The sequence below is a fragment of the Plodia interpunctella genome, chromosome 5 (genome assembly GCF_027563975.2).
Source record: "Plodia interpunctella isolate USDA-ARS_2022_Savannah chromosome 5, ilPloInte3.2, whole genome shotgun sequence".
NCBI classification, from domain to species: Eukaryota; Metazoa; Arthropoda; class Insecta; order Lepidoptera; family Pyralidae; genus Plodia; species Plodia interpunctella.
The window spans coordinates 9595280-9619172 of record NC_071298.1 but is presented as its reverse complement, the minus strand read 5'-3'; the positions used below and the strand labels follow the sequence as shown (position 1 = coordinate 9619172).

Below are 23893 nucleotides of genomic sequence, written 5' to 3'. Positions count from 1 at the left end.
GTATACGTTGTATTCGATATGTCACAAAATAAAAAAATGGCGCGCTAAGGCTTTTGTGCCACGTACGTATGTACAACAAAACAAATTATGCCAAAAACTGAATTAATCCGCAGTTAATTAGGTACCTATACCTACTATGCAATAAAAACCTATCGTATCTACGACCGCAACAATGCCGGTTTATGCTACGCTATGTATAACAGTTCGCCAAACTTTGGCGGATTTGGTATATATTGCTTGTTTTTCACCGCGGTAAATAACTCATACAATCTACGTAATATTCATTCATTCACATCGGAACTCAGATGAGCTCTTGGAAGGCAATGAAAATTGCCGTTTTTGAGTTCGTAGGAAGTCGGCGATGGCCCTGGCGACTGGGGACACTTCACTACTATTACATTTCTTTATTTTCGACAGATGGCGTTAGCAGTTCTTCATTTTACCTTTGTATTAGTTATAGAGCCATGTCCCATTTCTCAGTCGACGTACGACGTCGTAGGCCCGTCATGCCCCGTTGTTTTCTATAAGTTTTGACACTCACGTGCGTTGACGCTTCATACATATTCTGGGTTGTCTGTCGACGGACGTCAAAACGACGGAGCAATGAGGCATGGCTCTTCGACCCGTCCTGGTTTCGCTCAAGTAAAACCTTAAAAAAATATCCTAACACCAAACCGTCCTTTTGAATCACTATAAAAATACCGCTTCAAAATCTGCGATCGGTATGTCGCTTAGATAGCTGTTTCAGAGACCCAGCGAATCCCTTTTATGTATGCGACGACGACGTGAGCAATGCCCGTTTCGCATACTCATAGCTATCTAAGTCACAGTAGCTGACCATTAAGCAACTACATATTTGTGGTTTTGATGTCTATCTATGCCACTATATATCAAGTGGCTACCGCAGAATGCAAGATAATAACTAATATAATCATAATTTAGCATGAAGCGGTTATGGCCCGTCGTCGCGGACGTCCGTCTGTGATCGAAGTGTACCAAGTTCGAAACCCCCAAAATTTTGTAGAAACCGGGATCCAAAAGCCACCTTATATTTTATTTCGTCACCAAATCGTTTCACACGTCTTTCCTATTTTTGAACCTCACGCCATCTTAACTCCTAGCTCTATCTCTCTCTAACCTTATTTCTTTCTCTTCCTAATGTTGTACCACATGAATTTGTATGTCGATCAGACAGAATGTGTATTTTGTGTTTTCTTTCATAGACCACCACACTTCCGGTCAAGAAAAACAATGCGACATATAAGACTGCATAACGCGTGCGTTATCATCTGTACCTAAATGGCTACGCGAATGAATGCAAAATACGTAGCTAGTAGTAATGAGCTTTTTGAGGAAAGACCAATAATTTAAGTAGAAATCATAAAATACTGGTTGCCCAATGTGTGGAGCCGGTATGTCTTGTGACGACTTCAAGATCTCTAAAGAGGAATGCAAACAATCATGCTCCATGTCTTTGTGGATTAAGAGATGGAAGCACACGTTTAGCTAATCAAGCAATAGCTTGATTAGCTAAACGTGTGCTTAGAATGCCCAAGAATGCGGAGAGATCAAATATTTCAAAATTGTATTGGCAATAAATTCAAATTATATCAAATTAATTAATGTACGTTCGTAATATTTGTGGTAGTACGCAGGCGCAATCCCTCGAAAATGTAACAGGTACGAATGCAGGACCCCGACATTCGTTTCATTCGCTCACTCAGTCGCGCAATGCTGGGGATATCGCGCAAGCGTGCGGGCTGAATTGCACTGTAATCCTTGCACATAAAAAAAGAAGAAAAGAAGAAAAAATAACATAAATCCCGCTAATCAATTCGTGTGTTTTGAAAATGGAACACGTTCGGATTTTTTGACCAAAATGCGAATTTATTGCCAGACATGTGATGATGAAATTATTACAATTGTAAGTGGTGTGTATTGACTTTTCGTGTTTTGTTTAGTGATATCGTGATAAGGGTGATGCCAAGTGGATATGGGTGTGATAATGATAACTGTTGGGATTGGATTACTGGATGCACTGGATATTTCGGTAAGACATTTGAATTTTTCGAAGAAAAAATAACTAAAAATTTAAGAAAATTCTAAAAAAAATATGTGTTATTTTCTGACGAAAATGCAGTAAAGAAATACCTATGTGATACAGAAAATCTGCTAATACTTATTCCAACAGTCTTATAGATTTTAATAATCTAATGATAATAAGATCTGGTTTGAATAAATGCATTCAATATCATTCAGATGACTTAGAATAACTTACAAATTTTAAACCTATTCAATATTCTGCGCCAACATAGATGGGGTCTCAACATACGTAGGTACCTACCACCCAATAAATCCTCCCCTCCCTATCTTGTGCATCGAAAATATATTAAGGATACTTAGACAAATACATTTCGTTATTTCAAATTCACAGATAAAATATATAAACCATGATAAATTACTGGCTAGAAAGGTGTTCGATAATCAAAATCACATTTTTTTTATGTTATGAAATTCGAAATGTATAACAAACTTCGGACGGAAAAACCTAATGAATGAATTATAAAAAAATGAAATTAGTCAGTCATATTTTTTTAAAATTGAATTTAGATATAAATTCTGTAAGACATTTAAGGTTTTATTGTTACTTGACAAATAAGTAGGTGGTGATTCATGACTCAGGTATTGTAGGATATTGTTTTTTGTATTACTAGTTTCTTCCTTCTCGTAAAGAAAAAAATTCCTTTTGGTCCACGTTCTTAAATTCGGGCGCCATCTACCTAGATGTTGACTAATACCTATTAGTTGGGTTTGCGACTGACTTAAAGGAAAAAAAAGTAGCTGTAGACATGAATCTATAACGGTTCCGTTTTTGCTATTTGGCTACGGAACCCTAAAAAATGGGTAAATACTGCGCGTAAACCCATCGCTGCTCAGGTGAAATACAGTCAACTGCTCAGGCACCTACCAGAATGCATTGCGAATTCGTCCTTGTTGCTACTGAAATAGAGGTCAACATACCTTGACTTACTGTTACAGTTGACCGTATATCTTGACCGTTATCTGTCGTTAAGCAGAGCTAAGCACTTTACTTCGGTCCGGATATGTCAGATTGTCCACAACGGAATAGCGGACACTGACGTAATGGAACACATATCCTAAATAACAAGCTACTCACACAATAATACAGGATTAACCTATTTTTATCTGTGTCAATAATAATTCTCTGGCCATCGCAGTTTAAGACGGTTTGTCGAAAAAAATAATTAGTTTTTCGGTTTAAGTTACTGGTAGCAACGACGAGGTGTTAAACAAAATTGGACAAAACCAATTCAATTCGCTTGTTTTTTTTTTAAAATACATATAAGTACCACTACTTCGTTGTCTCAGAGACCCAAATAAATAAATTCTGATATAATATAAAAAGAAACAAAGCATGTCTGTCTATTTGTAACGCGTTAAAACTCAAAAACTACCGGACGGATTTTCACCAATAGTCAAGTGTGATTCCTGATTTATTATGGGCTAAAATTGCTAAAAAAAAAACATAATATTTATATATTGCTAGCGTGCAATAAGATAAACGATATGTTTTTATTTAACATATAATGTACTAGTGATTCAGAATTAATTCCGCATTCATAGTGAAAACAGTATTTACTGGGAATGGATTTCCGATACTTTGAACTAAACAAATAGCCGCCGTTCAGCGGTCGTGATTAAATAAATTATGTAGATTTCAGCAATGAAGCTATTTCTAACTAATAAACACCTCATTTACTGTGTATTTGTTTAGGGAATTGATAGACAGCTGTATCCAGCTAAATACAGACGGTGTCATAGGTAAAATCTGCCACATATACTATATATATATACTAGGTTCCTCTACGTCTTACCTCATTCGCTTTTATAAACTTACCAGCGACTCGACCCGGCTTCGCTCGGGTAAAATCATAATAAATTGTACACCTAAACCTTCCTCAGGAACCACACTATATATTGGTGAAAACCACATGACAATCCGTGCAGTAGTTTTTGAGTTTATCGCGAACAGACAAACGCGGCAGAGGACTTTGTAATATGTGAGGTTAATATTAGTGACTTGGCACGTAATATATATATATATATATACACCGGCATGGATAAACTTGCATGGCATTTCATGTGGCGATATAATAACGAATTTGTTCAGGTCGTGCCGTGCATCTGACTGTACAATTTACAAGGCCGTCCCTTTTGTAGTGACAGTTGGTCGTAAAAATAACTTTAGGGTGGTTTTATTGATTGTGAAGGGAAATTTGTACGAATTTTTCGACCTTTGCATTGATTGGTTCGACCACAGATTATGTAATACTTCCAGACATTTCGTTATCAGCCTCAATTTTTTGTATTCGCGATCATTTCTGTGCGCTTTAAAAATCATTCCCGCTGTGTTTGTGATGATGAATGTTTGTTACTCTTCTACGCAAAATTTACTGGACGGATTGTTATGAAATTTGGCACACGGGAACCTGGAAGAACACATAGAGTACTTTACCCCCCGGGGCGCATTTAGTTTATTATATTTTTGACGTTGTATTACTGTAACTAACGCTTTCTTTCATTTACATCTTAAAATTACAAAATCACACACTACTTATATAGTTTTCCCAATTTAATCGGTCCAACGCATTCAGAGGAAATGGATTGTAAGAAACCTACACTCATCAGATCAAACAAGTGACCCTAAAAGGGTAAGTTTTTTTTCAAACAAAGGTACGAAAAAGGTAAAATGCGCTTTTTATTTTATAGAAATGGAGTGGTTTACGCCCTATTGCGGTTCTATTAGTGTATTTTTATAAAACCAATTAGCGAAGATACCATCAGATCAGAATTTGAAATCAAGCGTAAAATGCCAGTGAAGGACAGACGACCAACCCAAACATAGGATACTAAGGATCGTCGACGCAAAATAGATCCTACCACTTCGGGATACGGTCTAAAATTATATACTTAATATGTATTAAAGATCGAAATGTAAGGGTCCATTCGCAGCAGATGTATTTGGCCATCGTTGTCGCCGAGATAATAATGCTTTTAGGATGCTGATGGAAAGTCCAGGATTTTTGGGACCAAATGTTATTTGCGTTTCCGTGTGAATATGTTTTCTTATTTTCATAGCTCGATAGATACAGACTACAGACACGAACGAATTTTACTGGACAGGTTAGAATATTCACTCTCAAGACCTTATCTTTGTTGTGTAATTCAAACACGTGTAGCCCCGGTATTCTATACACACAGCAATTGCGCTTTACATTTTACTCTGAAAATATAACTAAAAAAGAAAATTTCATATTTGTAAAATAAAAATGACCCCAATTAAAATCGAGCACAACTTTTCTGTGATAAAAATAGCAAAAGAACAATTATTTAAAACGGTCATTTTGGATTGTCTGAAACAAACGAATTCCGCTGCAATTCCAAACATGCCTCTAGCGTCAGCGTTCAAATATACCTTCAGGCTTGTCCTGTGTTTATTCTGGAACTGCTGCATTGAAGTAATTGAAAATCAGATGAACATATTTTTCTCTTGCGATACTTATTTGCACTGGACTATTTTTTGATTTAGTGTAGATACCAATTGCGAAAATATGCAAATGTTTACTTAAAACTACATCATTTTTTCCGAGTCATGTGTTCACATCTAACTAGGTAATTTAACATGGCTGTATTTTCCCTTAGTCTCCTCGTACGGAATACGGAGGTCCTAAAATTCACACGACAAAATAAAAAAAATGAACATGACGTAGAGCATGTGACGGCCATATTGTTTTTCTTCACTAGATGTTCCTCGGGCTTCGCTCGCAGGAATTTCAGGGTAAAGTACCCTATGTGCTTTATTCCTATTTGTAGGATAAGTCGATTTTATTCCAGAAACCAGAAATTTCCAATATCTACGATCATTAAGAATCTTTCGTCTTTGGATTTCGCAATGGTAATTTTACAGTCTCGTGTAATGTGCAGGAACGTACTCACTTTCCCGAAACATCCCCTATTCCTGGGAACCCAACATTTCAACAAAATTTTGAAAGGGAACGGGAATGGTGAACGTTCGCCGGTATGCGGGAACGACCACTCCTCTTGTGTATCCAGTGAAAACATACACTGACTCACGACAGTTTTATCTACTTAAGGTGAGTTGCACCAGTCAACTTGGATCTTGACTTTAACCTGTCGCCGCGTCGCCGCTGATGTTTAGACAAAATGGCGCTTTGCGTTTTTCTGCGCATGTTTAAGTTAACGTCAAAGTTGCAGGTGCAACCAACTCTTACTCTGTAATCGTCATAGTCTATGGAAGCACAGATAATGACTCAGCGCTTTGTCTGGTTCCCAGTAAATGCAGCAAACAAACTGAACAATGAAATTCCCGCTATTGTTTCAGACAAGAGATTATTTGGGGTCATCTGTTCACTTTCTGGAATAATCTATGATGTAATACATATACAAATGCAGCATTTATTTATATAACTTCCGAAGTTAGTTACACAACCTAATTTACACAATGTAACAATATATTTTCTTTATATTATGTTATAGAAATTTTATATGTACCATGTATAATTGAGATGTCTCTGAATGTACTTAGCCAGACAAATCAAATTCAAATTCAAATCATTTATTCAGAAATTAGACCTTCACAGGCACTTTATCCCGTCAATCTTTATATTTATTTATAATCAATCCATAATGGGAAAGATGACTTATTGTAGATTTAGCTATGTTAAGATAGTAATAGATTGTCAATATAGGATAGTAAACGAACAAGGGACTGTCCTAATGAACAAACAAGATTAGTAATACTTGCAGACTTCAACTGTATAACTTAATTAATACAAGGTGATTATCAAAATCGACTCGACTTTTCCACGCTATATTGCGTCTCTCTCACTCTCATGTTTTCTGTGTCATTCCCGGCTGGGTTTCCCTTGTCTTGATACTAATCTTCATAGTCGTATTCCTCATGGCTGTGGGTCGTGGTCATTACATGGAATTAGACACACACGACAATTTTCTTGGTATTAGTAATGGAGTGGTTTGGCATTGCCTTCTTCACAAGTTAATAATCAACAAGAATGCTGGTTTCCTCACGATGTTTTCCTACACCGGAAGCAAGTGGTGGTCGATGAAAACTGCTATACATGAGTCAGATTGGTATACAAACTCATGTGGCACGAGTAGGATTCGAACCTAAGATTTTTCGATCCACAGGCGGGCACACCATCGCTTCATAGCACGATACTAAGCTCATTATACAAATAATATTTCTTAATAATTAAATTAACATTCCTATGCGAAGATTCGATTCGATCATAGATAAAAGAAAAATATTTTATCTATGGATTCCATGTTCATTTCTTCTCTCCTCATTATGTAATTTTCGAAGATACATGACTTCAAATATAGCCTTTAGCTACGAGCAGATATCGTTCACTTGCGACGACAATGTGACATCTCAAAAACCCCAACTTTACAGGAAACAACTTTTAAACTTTTGAACGGTCTTATTTTTTTAAATTCTGTTCGAACGACCTAACTCTGTTAGAACGTATTATAGGTTAACTAATGAACAAATTAATTATGTATAATCATCGTATCTTTACAAAGAGAATACCCATAATTTATACGTTTAAAAAAAAAAGAGAAAACTTATCACCATTTTCCTGAAATATGCAAGATTTTTGATGTGTTATAATGAAATGTAACGTTGAAGATGATAAACTAAGTTACATCGTGTTGAGTCATGAAATGATAAAACGTTGATATCGAAAATGTTTCTTTAATATAACAGCAATATGAAATATCAAAATAGTGGTAACTAGTACTTAACAAGTTTTACTTAGAAATATATTTATGATGAGATCTTCAATTACAATTAAGACATTAAAATAAGGCACATATTTAAATCACATATAACTTCTTTTCGTCTTTATTCAACAGTCAATCAATAACTAAGCTTGGCCTAGTAAAAAAATCTTACAATAATTATCACAATCATGTATGGCACGTTAGCAGAATCATCAAAGATGAAAAAATACATATCAAAATTAAAAATTCTAATAATAAACTTTTAACAAAAACTATATTAATTCAGTCTTCAGACAAAAAAGTACTCCTTATCTTAAAATATGATCTGTAGTATTCAGGAATGTGATTACTATTCAGCAGAGAAAATATATCTTCTTTCTTCTTTTCAGCTAAACCAGGTTTTCTGTCAAAAGCCTTCTTGAGGGGAAAGTTAAAATCAACCTTCTTTTTTATTATGATAGCTCTTTTGAATTCTTCAGCGTAAGAAGTTTTGAAGTATAATGTATCAGGCTCATCTTTCAGGAACTTAAACACTTTTATCTCTGAAATTTTAATGGCATTTTTATCTTCATCCTTTTGAAGCACGAAATTTACTTTACTTATTACAGCTTTCCAATCGCAAATATCACTATAACAGATTTCGTTGACGTGAATCGGCGTAGATTTCTTTCTGGCAGCTTTTATGGCGCCTATGAAACCTTCAGGGGTATATATAGGTCCAGATCTCAACTGCCTTTTCACTTGCCGTTCAATCTGAGAGTGAACTGAGTCGCCTTCGTTCTAAATAGTCTCTGTGAATATCCGAAATAGTCTTACTTCCGTCAATGTCTTTTTGAATTAGCTCGCAAATAGTGAGATTCTATTTTAGGGATAGCTTCAATGAAACCTTTTGCACCATTCTTCAGTGCGTCATCTACGTGGGCATGGTTAGAGTGACACCCACGTTTATCTTTGATTAAAGAGATGTTTGTATCTTTATTTTTCTTCTTTAGTGCAGTTTCTATAGGTCGGTTATTTATTGCCAGAGTGTTTCGAAAGAAGTCCTTGCAAACCCTTATTTTTACGCCTTGCAAAGTAAAAAAGAATGCATTATTATTGTTTCGTTTCGGTGCTGGAGTTCCATTTTCATCAATTCTAACATAACGTTGTACTGGCTTTACTTCATCAATAGACTGAAGTATAAATGACCATTGTCTTTCAATATCACCCAAATTCCAGTAATCATTTAGAATTTCTTGGCGTTGGGTTTCATTAATGAGGGATCGGCATTTAAATTTACAGGTTTCTTTACAAGGGGGCTTAAGTATTCGTTCAGGCATTACTTTTTTAGTTTTAGATGATACATAGGACTTACCACAATTTCTCAAATTTTTAGCAACATTTTTCTTCCAATTACTTTCCTGTCTTGGCCGTTTCTTTCCCTTTTTTGTAAACGTCTGAACTATTTCAACTTAATTTGAGTTTGGAGTTTGATTTTCAGTTGTAGCTGTGTTTGACTGATACAATAAATCTTGTGGTAGTGTATTTTCATTTATTGCGACGGTAGACATGTTTTCATTTTGGTTTATTTCTTGAGAGTTCCTTTCAGATGTCATGGGAATTTCACTAAATTCAGCTAGTGTAAATCTGAATTTTGATTTTTCACGTAACTCTTGATAATCTGGATCTTTAACTGAGTCATTGCTATCTGCAAAGAAGTATAAATAAGAGGATAATGATTTGTATTCTAGTAAAGTTATAAATTTAGGTACACTTTAGATTATCAGGCAGTCAAAAACTTATCAGCGCAAGAAAATTAAAGAATACATAATAACAAATGGATACAAAATTTGCAAATAATTTGTTTTGGTTACTTAGCTTTTAAGTTTTACCGACCTTCTACAAAAGATGATGACGAGGAGCTACTGGAAGAACTACTGGACGATGAACTTGTAGATTTAGAACGGCGGCGATAGTTTTGAGTTGTCTCTGAATTTTCTGAAATCGATGAATAAGTGTAATAAAGTTTACACCGATATTTTAATCAAAGAATTTACTCTCGATGCAAAACCAATACACGGACATCCTTCATACAATAGACTATCTATTGTAGGATGTCAGTGATAGTGGTTTCTAAAGCCGCAAAATACGGAATAGTCGTGAAGCATACTTACCGATCATTTCATTCTCTTCAGTATCGGAAGAATCCATGTTACGAGTATCATTTGAAACAACATCGCAACCATCATCATCTTTTTTTTTCTTGCTAACTCTAACATCAATTTGGTCCTCGACCCCATCTGTAAATAATATTATTAGCACATACAGTGTAATAAGCGGAAATAAATATTTAAGCTGACTTAAAATTATTCGGCAAAATCAGCACATCTACAAATAACCCAAATTAAATTTCGCTAACGTGTAATCAAATTATCATCTTCAATGTTACAATAAGAGTTATCTCAGTGAAATTAATATTTTTTACAAGAAAACAGTGATATCAATAACCTAAAATTTTAATATTTTTTAAAAATTTCACGAACACTGTGATAACAAGTTGTACCATGTTATTGAAAGAAGAAAGAAATTATATAAATACTTACTTTTCACACAAAAACGCTGATATTATCGTGATGTCACGTTTTTGGCGAAAGCCGGGAGCACTTCACACTAGTAACAACAGACAACAACTGAGCTGTCACAGTCTTGATGCTAACTGCATCGCCGAGTGAGATAGTGCTATACAGTGATATATGCATCTCATTCTCTCGTAACTCGGCCATTTTTAAAGTAAAAAATACCGCGATTTTACCGAAAAATAGATCGTGACATCGCGAGTTTGAATATCAATAAAACAAAAAATTGAATATTTATAAATGTCACACTGTTGTCGCAAATGAACGATATGTAAATAGTACTTAAAATTTCAGAATATCTGGGTCAGTTAAATAATAAATTTCTGTCGGCTGCTACTTAAATAAACGTTTCAAGTTTGGTTTTAATTCACAGTACCTAATTAAGTATTTATGATGTTACAATAATTGGTGAATTAATTGAAAAATGGTGGAAGATTTGAAGGCTTCAGTAATTGGGTAATCTATACTATTATTATAAAGAGGTAAACGTTTGTGGGTTTGTATGTTTGAGGCGAGTAATCTCCGAAACTACCGAACCGATTTCAAAAATTCGTTCACCATTAGAAAGGTACATTATCCGAGATTGCTATAGGTTATACTTTATCTTAAAATTCCCACGGGAGCGAAGCCCCGGGCAACATTTAGTGTCTAGATAATTGTCAGTTTACACACTGTACAGTTGAACATGAAATTAAACGTACTATGTGTAAATTATTGTTACTATTATTTTATATTTTTATATTATATGTTTCATGTCATTTTTCCTACATCTTTTGAAGTGTTTTGGCCTTATCGAGTGCGCTATTGCCGACATCGGTGGCTGATTCTTCAAGTCGCCTAAAGGCATCTGACATGACTTTTGCAATTGCCTACCGCCATCTAGTCGCAAGTATTTTAATCATCATGACAACAAGTATTCCCGTATTTATATTTATCATGACGATTTCTCGCCTAAGTGTTAATTACACAATTTAAACTACTCACATCATAGCATAACAGTGTACTAAAACCGCGCGGCATTTCATTACGAGATCAAAGACTTCAAATACGGTAACTTGTGCATAGTTAAGTTGTTACGAATAGTTTGAGATCCATTTGGTCTCAGAAATAAGTTTGGACTTAGAAGGCTTTCTAACCCGGCGTTCTGGTTGAGCGACGAAACGTTAGCTACGTTATTAGCTATCTAGATTTACGACCCGTGTTACTACTGATGATACAACCGGTAGTATCACCAGCTATTGGTAGTACCGTAGAAACACGTCTAGAAAAAGGTGGTACTATCAGCTCCGTATCGTAGAAACACGTCTAGAAAAAGGTTTTTCATCAGATTATACATGGGCAGCATGTGATTTTTGCGTGAATTTTCAAGAATTTCGATCACCGTCTTTGTTCCCTCAAATTTCAACAAAGACAAGAATCTTTTTACCGCTATTACTTTATTTGTGAATTATAAACTGTGTATAATTGAATTTGAAGCGGTTGTGGTGTGATGGTTAAGCCTGCGAACCGAAAAAAGGTTCCAGGTTCGAATCCTACTCGTGCCACATGAGTTTGTATACCAATCTGACTCACCACCATTTCGATTAATCTACCACCACTCGCTTCCGGTGAAGGAAAACATCGTAAGGAAACCTGCATTCTGGTTGATTATAAACTTGTGAAATGAAGGCAACGGCAAAAAACTCCATTAATAGTGTCAAGAAAGTTGTTATGTGTGTTTCATTCCACGACCCTCAGCCATGAGGAATATGAAGAAGAGTGTAAAATTTTATCAATACATATAAAATTCAATAATGTTTTGAAGAACGATAATGACGGCGATCAATACGTTCGAAAATTCACCGTTACATCTCAAATTCAAATCATTTATTCAGAAATTAGACCTTCACAGGCACTTTTTCACGTAAATGTTTATATTAAATAGTTATTTCTTACAAGCTACAAACTACTGGCGTTTCGGAACGACCACTGCTTAGAAAAAATGCTACTAGTTTCCAAATACAAATAAGGTCGAATTTTTATTACATTTTTCTTATAATAATATTGTTATATTGAGTAATATATTATTTATCTAAACAATAATGTTGGATAAAACTAAATACTAATGATTTTTCTTTTAATAATAAAAATATGTTTCAAAACATTTCATCACACCGGCGTAAAATTTGCAAATATGTGCCAAGAATAAATTACACATGGTATAAAGAATATTAAATGAGCGTTCTTAATATTTTTCACCTCGGCTTTCACGATTAATCTTCTGAAGTTATTGTTCCGGACATGTACAGTCATCAGCTCATAAATTTACCTAAATCCATAGAAAATTCGCCCCTATTACCGAGGATCATGGTTTACACTTGCTCATTTACTGTGTTACCTATAAAATCAAACAAGATCAATTTGACTGCACCAGCCACCGGACTGTACACGCGTCTACAGTCAAGCGCATTTTAATATACTATACTCCACTCGCTTAGCATACATGTAACTGTAGGTAGATAAAGTATCGCTAAGGAATAATAGAATATTCTTTGCGAAGATTGTCTTTAAAATCACGAGGTCAGGTTTATCTGCCCTCCATTGTATAGTGAGAAAATGTGGAATGATTTTCAACTACATATTAGTTTAGAACTTTTTTAAACTAGAAGGACAGAAGATAAAACATTTAAATACAAAAATAAATAAGCGGTCAAATAAGTTTGACCGTTAAGTGTGTCTGTCTGTACACCGTAGCTCATCAACGAGTGAACCGATTTGGATTCGGTTTTTTTATTTAATAGCTAATGTTTATGCGGTGGTTCTTAGATATGTTTGATCAAAATCGGTCCAGCGATTCAAAAGTTGTAGCGAAATGAATATTGAAAGTCGGGGTCTTTTTTAATTTGTCTAACAAATAAATTTGTTATACAAGCTTTATTTAGATGTCGATGGAAAAGGCTAGCGTAAGGCAGTCGTCATGTCCGTGATATAGCAGACAAACTCCAGGAATGCTGCCTGCGCTCGTAAGGCCACGTCTTGTGTAGACTAGTAAAAATTGTGTAAGGAACAAATGTCTGGCTATGCCGCTCCCGCCTGGCCCTGGCAGAAGAGGCAAACCAAAGAAATGCTGGCTTGATGTCGTCAAGGAAGATATGCGTGCTAATGGTCTGGCAACTAGGGATGCCGTTGAGAATGCGAAGCGGAGACGAAAAATTAGGAAAGCGAACCTTGGGCTCCGACTCTCAATGGCTGATGAAGAAAGCGGGAAAACGCTCAGATGACAGAAAGTAGAAGCTGTAAGGTGTACCACGGGTCGGATCCCAGCGTGGGAACTCCTCAAATGTTTACTGCACAAAAAAAAGCTAATTTATTTATTTAAACTATTATATCGGTTGTGTACAAAGAAACATTTCGTTGTACAGTCAACAGCACATCAAGTTACCCTGTACGAACCTTTATAGTGCGGTAATAGCGGCGAGTTTGGAATGAATTTGTGTAGGTTGATGTGCTGTTGACTGTACTAGAAACGAGCTGGAGCGCTCGGCAACTATTAGCGTCTACAAAGTTTCCCATCGGGGGAGAAAGTTTTCCTTCTCCCCAAATGAAGGCACTGAATAGATTGTAATAATAATGATACATTTTTACATTCGAATTACAATACATATTTTGCCATCTATAGAAACATCTAGAAAGACGCATCATTCAGATACGAATTATTAATATTTCAACTAAACAATCCGGAATTTCAGGAACAAATCAGGAACATTATTTAGTGAAAACCGCATGAAAGTCTGTGTTTTTGAGTTTATCGCAGACAGACAGACACGCGGCAGTGTACTGTGTTTTATAATATATGCTCGCTATGAGAATATTTTGATGTGTATATTATTAAAAATCTACTATACTATACAGAAATTAGGCCTTTACAGTTTTTAATTTCAAATTTATAAAAATACCTATGTATTTCTTTCAAAAAGATACAAACTACTAGCATTCGCAACGACCACAGCTGAGTGGAAATATCGAAATCTGCCGAAGTCTGTTGCTAAGCTTTCTTCAATGGATTTTGATGCAGTGTTGCTTAAGGGTGGTTCGCAGAGCGTTTCGAACGCTGCGGTCGCGCTGTCATTTCATTTTTTAAACTATAACAAAGACAAGAATGAGTTTTACTATATGACTTAACATTAATTACTCTGTATTAGTAATGTCAATTTTATGAATGATTGATTTTGGAAATGATTCCTTCCCCAAGAAAATTTACGGATTGTAATGACCGCGCAGCCGCAGCGGTCGAAACCCTCTGCTAACCACCCTTAAACGATTAATTAACAGAATTTAATAGGTATATACAAAATAGATTATTAGATCGTGTGAAGCCGAGTCAGTTCGCTAGTATTCTAATTAAAAAAATAAAATGTTTTTAATTCAGATTCATCTTTCATCCATATGTTCCCCGTACTTCAGACTATATGTATGCTAAATTTCAAGTAGTAACAAAAGTAAATCTTTTATCAAGACCGTTTTAGCGCAGCAAATTCACCTAACGTTTTAAATACATACATCAACACGCAAATTTTTGTAAACACCCTTCTGAAATCTACACGCTGTATTGTAAATATTATCTTAAGAAATTAATTTCGGCTGCTTGTGGATATTATTACGCTTTTAATCTAATATGTAAACTCTGAGTTAAGAGGGTCCTTAATATTTTAATTATGAAATACCTAATTAATATATTAATTAATCTAATATTATAATATATTACATGTGATATATACAAAATTTTAATTTGTGCTTGTAAGTATGATCGAAATTCGCGGCCCGTCGCTTCACTCACGTCGGAATTTCGGGATAAAATTACCTATATACCTATGTGTTATTCCAAATTATATTTTACTCGTGTTAGTAAATGACTAACTATAGGTTTCCTCACGATGTTTTTAGATAGATAATCTCATATGGTACGAGTAGGATTCGAACCTATAACCTTTCTATCACAGGCTAGCTGAGGGACCATCGCGGCTTCAAATAAGTACGAAGATTAAAAGTGGGAATAAAATAAGTGGTCCTTTTTGAAGGCACAAAAAAGGCATTAATCATGGCTTTCCCGATAAATTCCTCAATTATTTAATTCAGAAAGCCGATTGCTCGGAGTAGATTGACAATATCTCGGCTCTCGGTGGAAGACGGGAATTTCTCACACGATTTCCGCATGTGTAGAAAAAAGGTTTTTTTTTAATATGTAGTCCATATCACATATATAATTACTAGCGGTTCGTACCGTCTTCACTCGGTTAAAACCATAAATTAATCACACAATATATTTGAAAAACAGCATCAAAATAAATAGTGTAGTAGTAAAGTCCCAAGAATATTTTGGTCTTAACAAATTATAACTAAGATCTTGTGTGTTGTTTTCTTTAAGATTCATACACAAACGACTCTATATTCATCTACATATAAACAACTTCTTAATCACGAAAATAATATAATGAAGTTACTGTATCTATGGACTCTCATCGCACTGGCCAAAAATATTTTATAATTCGATAGGTTCAAAAAACAAAAAAGTAGGTATTTAATATTTAAAATCAGAGAATGCCGACCTCATTCTTTTTCTAAATGCTGGCATAAAAGAAATTAAAAATAAGATTGGTTCCTTTTTGTATGACTGGCGGCGGCTACCGCAGGGGTACAGTTAGCAGTGTTCTATACATTGGTTTTAGGTTAGTTTTAAACTTAATAAATAAATTGTGAAAAAACATGTTCAATAATGAAATCATAGCCTATGTAAAATTTAAAACTTTTCATTTGCTTCATTCACAATTAGAAAACCCTATTTACTTTATTTTCCCCTATTTTTTTTTTGAAAAATAAAAATTCGTATTAAATACAATTTATTCGATTTCCATAATTCACTTTAAACCTAAGTGATTATCAATTTTAATGATGACCAAGAATAGCGTAATAATCATTTCTCCCAAATTAAAATTATTATTCCAATGTGCGTTTGCTTAGGAGGTCTCCATTATAAGTGGTTCTCAAAGCGCTTCGACCGCTGTGGCCGCGCTGTCATTACGACCGGTCAATTTTTTTGTGGCAAGGAATCATTTTCAAAATCAATCATTCACAAAAATGACATTACTACAGTACAGATTAATTATTTTCAAGTCAGTAAAACTAATTCTTGTCTTTATTAAAATTTGAAAAATTGTAATGACAGCGCGACCACAGCTGTTTAAACGCTCTGAGAAACGCCCCTAATATGCTGACCGTATAATTTTAGTGTCATTGATCGATTTCGTCGAGACACGTGCTGTGCGAAATCGAAAAAAAAAATCAATAATTTATATTTATGTGATACTAGCTGCATTCCGGAACTACATTCCCGTGGGTATTTCGGGATACAAAGCACCCTGTGTGTTATTCCAGGTACCAAATCTTATAACAACCCGTCCGGTAGATTTTGCGTGTAAGAGTAATAAACATACACACACATGCTTCCTCACAAACTTTCGCATTTATAACATTAGTAGGATACACCGCTGTTATCTTTCATATGTACATTACTTAGTTTAAATGTGAGCTGTGTATCGACGCCAGCAATGTACATCAAAATCCATACGATTCGGTGAATTCTTGGCCGATATTTTTAGCAAAGAGGAAAAAACCGGCCAAGTGCGAGTCGGATTCGCGCACGAATTTTTCCTTACACCAGCAAAGCTCAATTACATCATCAAAAATTCACGTATGTTGTATGGCATACCCTTCATTTTTTATTTTATTAGAATTATTGTATTTGTTGTTATCTGATATAATAATATGTATATCATATACAGGAATATATTAAATGTGAAAATTTCAACAGTCTAACTAGGTTCGTGATATAGCCTGGTAATAGACGGACAGATGGACAGACAGACGGACAGTGGAATCTAAGCAATATATACTATATTACTTATAGTTACGGAACCCTAAAAGTGAAGTGGAAATGGCACACAGCGCTACATGGATTTATATTCTACGAACATCGCTACGACACTCGTAGAGCACTTCTGTCGTAGCAATTCTCGTAGCGTTTCGTAGTACCTAGTTTGCATAGTCTAATTCTTTGTACAGAATACTTAAATTCTCAAATAACAGATACTATGAACAAATAAAAAGCAAAAAGAGGTTCCTTATAAATTACGGACTCCTAAAATTACTATATTTAATCGAAAAAAATACATTTTTAAATCACCTATATTATTTAAGTGTTTAATTCATATTAAGTAGTTATAGTTAGGACAATTAAATTTTTATAACATCACAACAATTAAATTATCTTGTTTGTCAACAATTTTCTTTAACAATTACAAAAATTAAACGTTGTGTCGTACCGTCGATATAGCCCATTATTGATACTTAAATTTAAAAGCAAGAATATCGACATTATAACTCAAGACGATGAAATACTCGATAGTGATATCTAGTCATACATAGCACTATCATACATACATACAAAGTTTATCGATATTAAATTGCCTAACTTTTGGTAACACTAAATATTTTAAAAAAACACGCCCTTTTGTGTGTAGAGGCCCTAAGTATGCTCGACATATTATAACGGCATAAACTTTATACTTCGGTGTTAATACGGTGTTAATTCAGATGTGCCTCGATAAAAATGATTTAGCGCCTCTTGTTTGACACTTTACGGGTTAATTAAACTAAATACTCGTTTTCAGTGGTTTGGGAATGGTAATACGTAAATATATAGCGTTTACAAGCTATGGCACGCGGCTTCGCCCGCGACAGGGCTTCTGTCACTCTCCAGATTATCGCAACACCAAAATTTTCTCAATCCATACTAACAAACATACACATACACATAAAAATACACATACACATACATCCATCTTATAGAATCTGATAGAATCATCCAGTCTTATAGAATCCAAACTTAAAATTGTAAATGCAAAAGTGAGTTTTTTTGTGGGTTGTGGCCATAGGTTTCGTAACTCTTGTCTTCCGCGACTATGTCTTCCCCGAGAAAAATGAAAACGTGATACTGTACCCATTCCTATATTTCTTTCGTCATGGGTGATGATTTTTCGTGACAGGTCTACCAAATAATAAGGATGACGAAGTCTGTTCGAAATGGAGAAGAAAAAGCAGGAAAGTGAACCATGGGCTCCGGCGCTTTGTGGCTGGGAATAACTAGGGAAATACAGACGAGAGAGAGAGAGAGAGAGTATGTATGTAGGATGTTTTATTCCGATTTTCGTGCAACAAAAGACTTATTTTAGACATTTTGAGTTTCAGATATTATTTGTATGTGCCCGTTTAATTCCTAATTTAAGTAATTAACAAAATCCTTATAAAGGTTTCGATTTTAAAGTATTAAATGCATATATTTATATCCATACTAATATTATAAACGCAAAAATCTGTCTGTCTGTTTCGCTTTCACGGCTAAACCGCTGGACCGACTTTGATGAAATTTGGTATGCATGTTTAAAGAACCCTGTTCAAACATAGGCTATTTTTTATTCTAAAAATCAACCCCCAAATTACTATAATGGGGGGTGAAAGTTTTTTATGAATGTGCAGAAAAGTTAGTGTGTATATATATGTAAACGCTTAACATGACCTCGAGAACAAAGTCTCGACTCTCATAGCATATTCACAACGTCGAGCGATTGTTCTCCCTTTGATAAATATTTGACAGTATGAAGGGCGTCGCAAAGTTTTCTAATTATACTTGCCAAGTCTGTCCCACGTCCTCATTGAGACAAAGCGATGCGCCGCGACGTGAATGGGTGTAGTATATAGCTGTCAAACTGTATTTGACAACATAAACATCCAAAACTTTTGATTAATCTAAGGCTTACCATAATCTCTTAGCGCGATCAACTTCACGACCTAAACTGAACTGCATCGCTAATTCGTACCATCGACTTAATTTTTAGTATGAATACTAATCATTTTAGTTAGGGATCGCACCGAAATAAATAAATATATTGGGACAAATCACACAAATCCGACATAAAAAACCGCGAGTTGCGTTCTGTGCTTCCAACATAATTGTTGATTTGTCAATCGATACAAACAAATGTTGTGATACAACGTGCGTGTTACACCTCGTGTTGCAAGCGTTGATTAGCCACTCACCATCAGTTTTTATTTTGTTTTGTTTGTTTATTTATGGTTTGCCTGATATGGTAGTATAAAAAAAGAAAAAGACAGAAACACAAAACTGTCCAATGTCGTGAAAGATGATATGCGTTTCTGTAGTCTGACAACTAGGCATGTTGAACACCATGAAGTAGACAAGGAAATTTGACCCACGGCTCCGACGTTTAAGTAAAAGAAAGAGAGAAAATCTCTATTCGGCAAAAGGAGGAAATTGAGAAAACGCTCAGATAATTATGAGAGCGTGAGGTACAGTCAACAGCACATCACCCTATCCAAACTCATTGCAAACTCGCCGCTATTATGGCCATGCAAGATAACTTAATGTGCTGAGTCTGCACTACTCTCCAAAGAAAATTCTCTTTAGACTGCGAAGTTTACGCTTTTATCGTATCTCTGTAAAAAAATCTGAAAAATTATTTTACAGAGATACGATAAAAGCGTAAACATCTCAATCTAAAGAGAATTTTCTTTGGAAATAATGGGCTTATTTTAAAAATACACAAGCCCATATAGGACCTAATGTGTTTTAAAATAACGTTACTAAAAATGTAAGTTATAATCTTGTTAAAGACGTATCATTTTAATAATATCTCAACTTTGTATACTGATAACTTTATGTTCTAAAGTTCTAAAGTTATTAACAGCTTCGAACTTTTGTACTTTATCTCATTTAAGCTCTCATATTAGCTAAGTCATTGAAGGCTTAATAAACGCTTTGATTAATTATGGAAGCTTACATCGTAGTTAGAATTTCTATTATAATCTGTTTTGCGTTTGCGTTATCACTCATTTTAAGTCGATAAACAAATTTGAAACGGTGGTGGCCCAATGGTTAATACCGTCCGCCTGTGATCGATAGGTCCCAGGTTCGAATCCTACTCGGGCCACATGAGTTTGTATACCAATCTGACTCATGTATAGTAGTTTTCATAGATCACATGCTTCCCGTGAAAGAAAACATCGTGAGGAAACTTGCACATTTGTGGACAGTTTAGTTTATTGGTGTGTATGTGATTACTTGCCCCTAGATGGCGGTAGGGAGCTCCAAGCCATTTCAGACGCCTTTAGGCGATGTGAATAAAATCTGACAGTAATAAAGCACTCGATGAAATGTCGTGATTATTTTGTCCGCTTTCGCATAATATAACTTTCTCATAATTTCTTTCGCCGATATCAAATCAAATCCGTTTATTTAGATGATCCATGTTCATTCAACACACCTATTTTCACACACCGTTTGTACCCATCTCATATTTAACGTGTACTTTCGCCCTAATAAAAATAAAGGTTCCCTGAACACGAGGCATAAGTTGCCTTATATTGGGTCGTTGCGATACAGACCACGTTTACGAATGAAGGCCTTTGAGCAAAGTTGGAATAGAATAAATAAAATATGATATTAAGACCGAGCTGTGCTAAAACTAGGTTTCGAAGAACCAATAAAATTTCGTTGGTCAAAAATTACGAGTTCGGCTCTTAAAATATTTGCTCAGAGGAGAGGAGAACACGAGCTGACAATATCGTCTATTACATGGCTGAATGGATGAAAATATGTCGTCTCTTGTGTCTGGAATCTCGACTGAATTCAATACGTTCAGCCTCTGAACACACACTATTTAACGATATTTTTTGAGATTCAAAACTTTCATTTTTTAATAGGTCAAGTTTATAAATAAATCATCATCATCATTCTTGTGCGTTTCGATCATCTTTTGACGAATATTACAAAATACTTTATCGCGCCAAACTTAAATACTATATTAGGTATATAAATTTTATTGGAATAATAATTTTGATTTTTTTATTTATCGTCACATTTTAAAAATACTTGTTATCCGGTGAGGGAACATGTACTTAGTATGAGAAGTTGAACTCTAGCCAATGTATGAAATTGAGAAGGAAACTGCACCTATTAAGAAAGTAGATATGCGAGTTTCATTCCACATAATGATCACAAGCCACTTCCCTCAGCCTAAAGGAATACATATACGACATACCACAATGTATGTATAGTTCGAAAATTATTTTGATCCATAAAAAGATTTCCAAGAGCATTTTCTCATGTTATTGGATATTCTTATTCCATTCAAACGCGGAAAAGTCGGGCAAAATATATTTTATTGCGACATCTGTGTTACAAACACCCTGGCATCCAGGCGAGGCCGGGAGATAAACATGTCACACGTGACACAAAATGACAGGGAGTACCAACAACGGGATGGCAAAATTTTATGACGCTTACGTAAGTAAATATCGATTGCGAAAACGAAGTATTCCTAGAAGTTGTGATTACTCGATTATATTCTTACTAGCGGCACGTCTAGGTTCGCTCGGGTCATAATAATAAATTACACACCTAAACCTTCCTCTTGAATCACTATGTCTATTTAAAAAATCCGCCTGAAAATTGTATAGTTTTAGAGATTTAAAGCAAATAGCAGATAATGCTCAAGGACTTGTAATTATTACATTGTATAATTAGTACATTGATACGTAGTAAAAGTAGGTTCAATGGAATGTTATTTCTTCAAAAATAATTTAATATTAATCATGTTCTTATTATATTTACATTTAGTGTTAATTAATTAAACGAATAGGGAGATAAAATTAGTTTTATAATCGGAGGTAGTTAGCCTGTCTATAAACTTGTTCAAAAGTTAAATAAAGAAAAATGTGACGAACGTTAGTGGCACTAAAAATAGTCCATTTAACCCTCCAATGGACAACCCGGTCAGTGCGCAGTGGATCGCAGGCCACGGTCGACTTTCACCACGTACACATATTCTTCTTTCGGGTCCTGACATGTAAACAACTTGTGCAGGTTGAATTTTGTTGAAAATAAAACAAATATCATTTCAAACATATACATTGTAAAGTAAAAAATTTATTGATCACGAAAGTAATTTCCTAAAAATTATTTTAATTTATATTGGTGTAAAATCATCTTCCATATTCCCAGTTTCATTCGCGTCTATGACGCTACGAAGCCCAGAGTCACCATAAAAAAGTAAACCTTATATTCTTTTAAAGATTTTTCTTTCCGATTAAAATACTAACAAAATTCATATGAACAAATAAATGACACTCTATGCAGCATAAAAAACTAACAACAAACAGATAAGGGCAAAAAACACCCAGAATCGCAGACTCATATTTGTGATTGTTGATTGTTGATTCATAGTGCTGGCCATATTTGTACTACACGTACAAATACTGGCCAGCACTATGAATCGAGCACAAGGCGACTACTACCTCAAAATATATATAGACATAAAAGTTCCTAGATATAAAAAAAATATGTTTCAAATAAATTACAATAACATTGCAGATGACAAACTTTGAGTGATATTGTATTTGAAAATCGAATGACGACAAGAAACAAGAAAACAGACTCTCGAGGTAAAATTCAACTGACTCAGCTTACTGTACAGACTAAGTTAATTTGATGTAACACGATATGGTAGTAGAAATAAAGGGCTTTTTTATGTACATATTTTATAAGGAATCGATCCTCTAGATAGAGGACGGGAATTGCGACCACGGAATTCCAGAAATCCTGAAAAATGCAATTATTTTAAATAGCACAGTCCAGTTATGATTGGGTCTTGTCTATCTTTGCGAACGCAGCCGAAGGGTTAAAGGCCGCTTTGATCCCTAAACGGAATCCGAATTAAATACGAAAGTCAAGGGATTAATATTCTCAAAATCTTGCTTACATTTTTACGGTTGGAACCGTTCTTTGTAATAACTCCTCCATAAAGGGATTTATTTGTTCCAGACACACATGTGAAAAATGGTTTCATGATTTATGTAAACCTACACCCTTGCGACTATAATTTTATGTAGATTTTTATATTAAAAAAATTATCTACTTCTACAAATTGTGATACTTCAGATATAAGATTTTGTTAGACAGAAACAATTAAAAATTAAACTATAGTTTTCTATTGTAAAGTTGGCACAAGATACAAAACAAAAAACGGTGCGTGAAAAAATGCGTGTAGTAAATTGTGTCAAATTTATAATCTAAAACTATAATAATTTCTAATAAAATCCATTATTTAGTACTAGCTACTGCCCGCGGTTTCGCCCGCGTGATTACCCACGGGAGCAGTTATTTTTCTGGGATGAAATACCTTTCATCCCGGAAAAATAACATAGGTACCTATGTCCTTCTCCGTACTTCAAACTATATGCATGTAAAACTTCAAGAATAGATTCCTCCTCTCCTCCTCCTCTATCCTCTTCACGCTCTATCTACCCAACCATAGATA

At 34.8% G+C, this 23893-nt stretch overlaps 1 protein-coding gene and 1 long non-coding RNA gene across 2 annotated transcripts in view; one reads left to right on the top strand and one right to left on the bottom strand.

Annotated features, from left to right (window-relative positions):
- Nucleotides 1–1725: 1725 nt before the first annotated feature.
- tow (target of wingless) overlaps nt 1726–23893 on the top strand; it is a 66124-nt gene continuing 43956 nt past the window's right edge. The window contains exon 1 of the mRNA XM_053745615.1: nt 1726–2050. The gene's annotated coding sequence lies outside the window, so the exon portion shown is untranslated. The remainder of the gene's footprint in view (nt 2051–23893) is intronic.
- LOC128670168 (uncharacterized) lies at nt 9698–10495 on the bottom strand. Its single transcript, XR_008404732.2, has 3 exons — nt 10431–10495; nt 10002–10127; nt 9698–9825 (listed from the first exon to the last, which is right to left on the bottom strand). It is a non-coding gene; the product is annotated as an uncharacterized LOC128670168 (long non-coding RNA).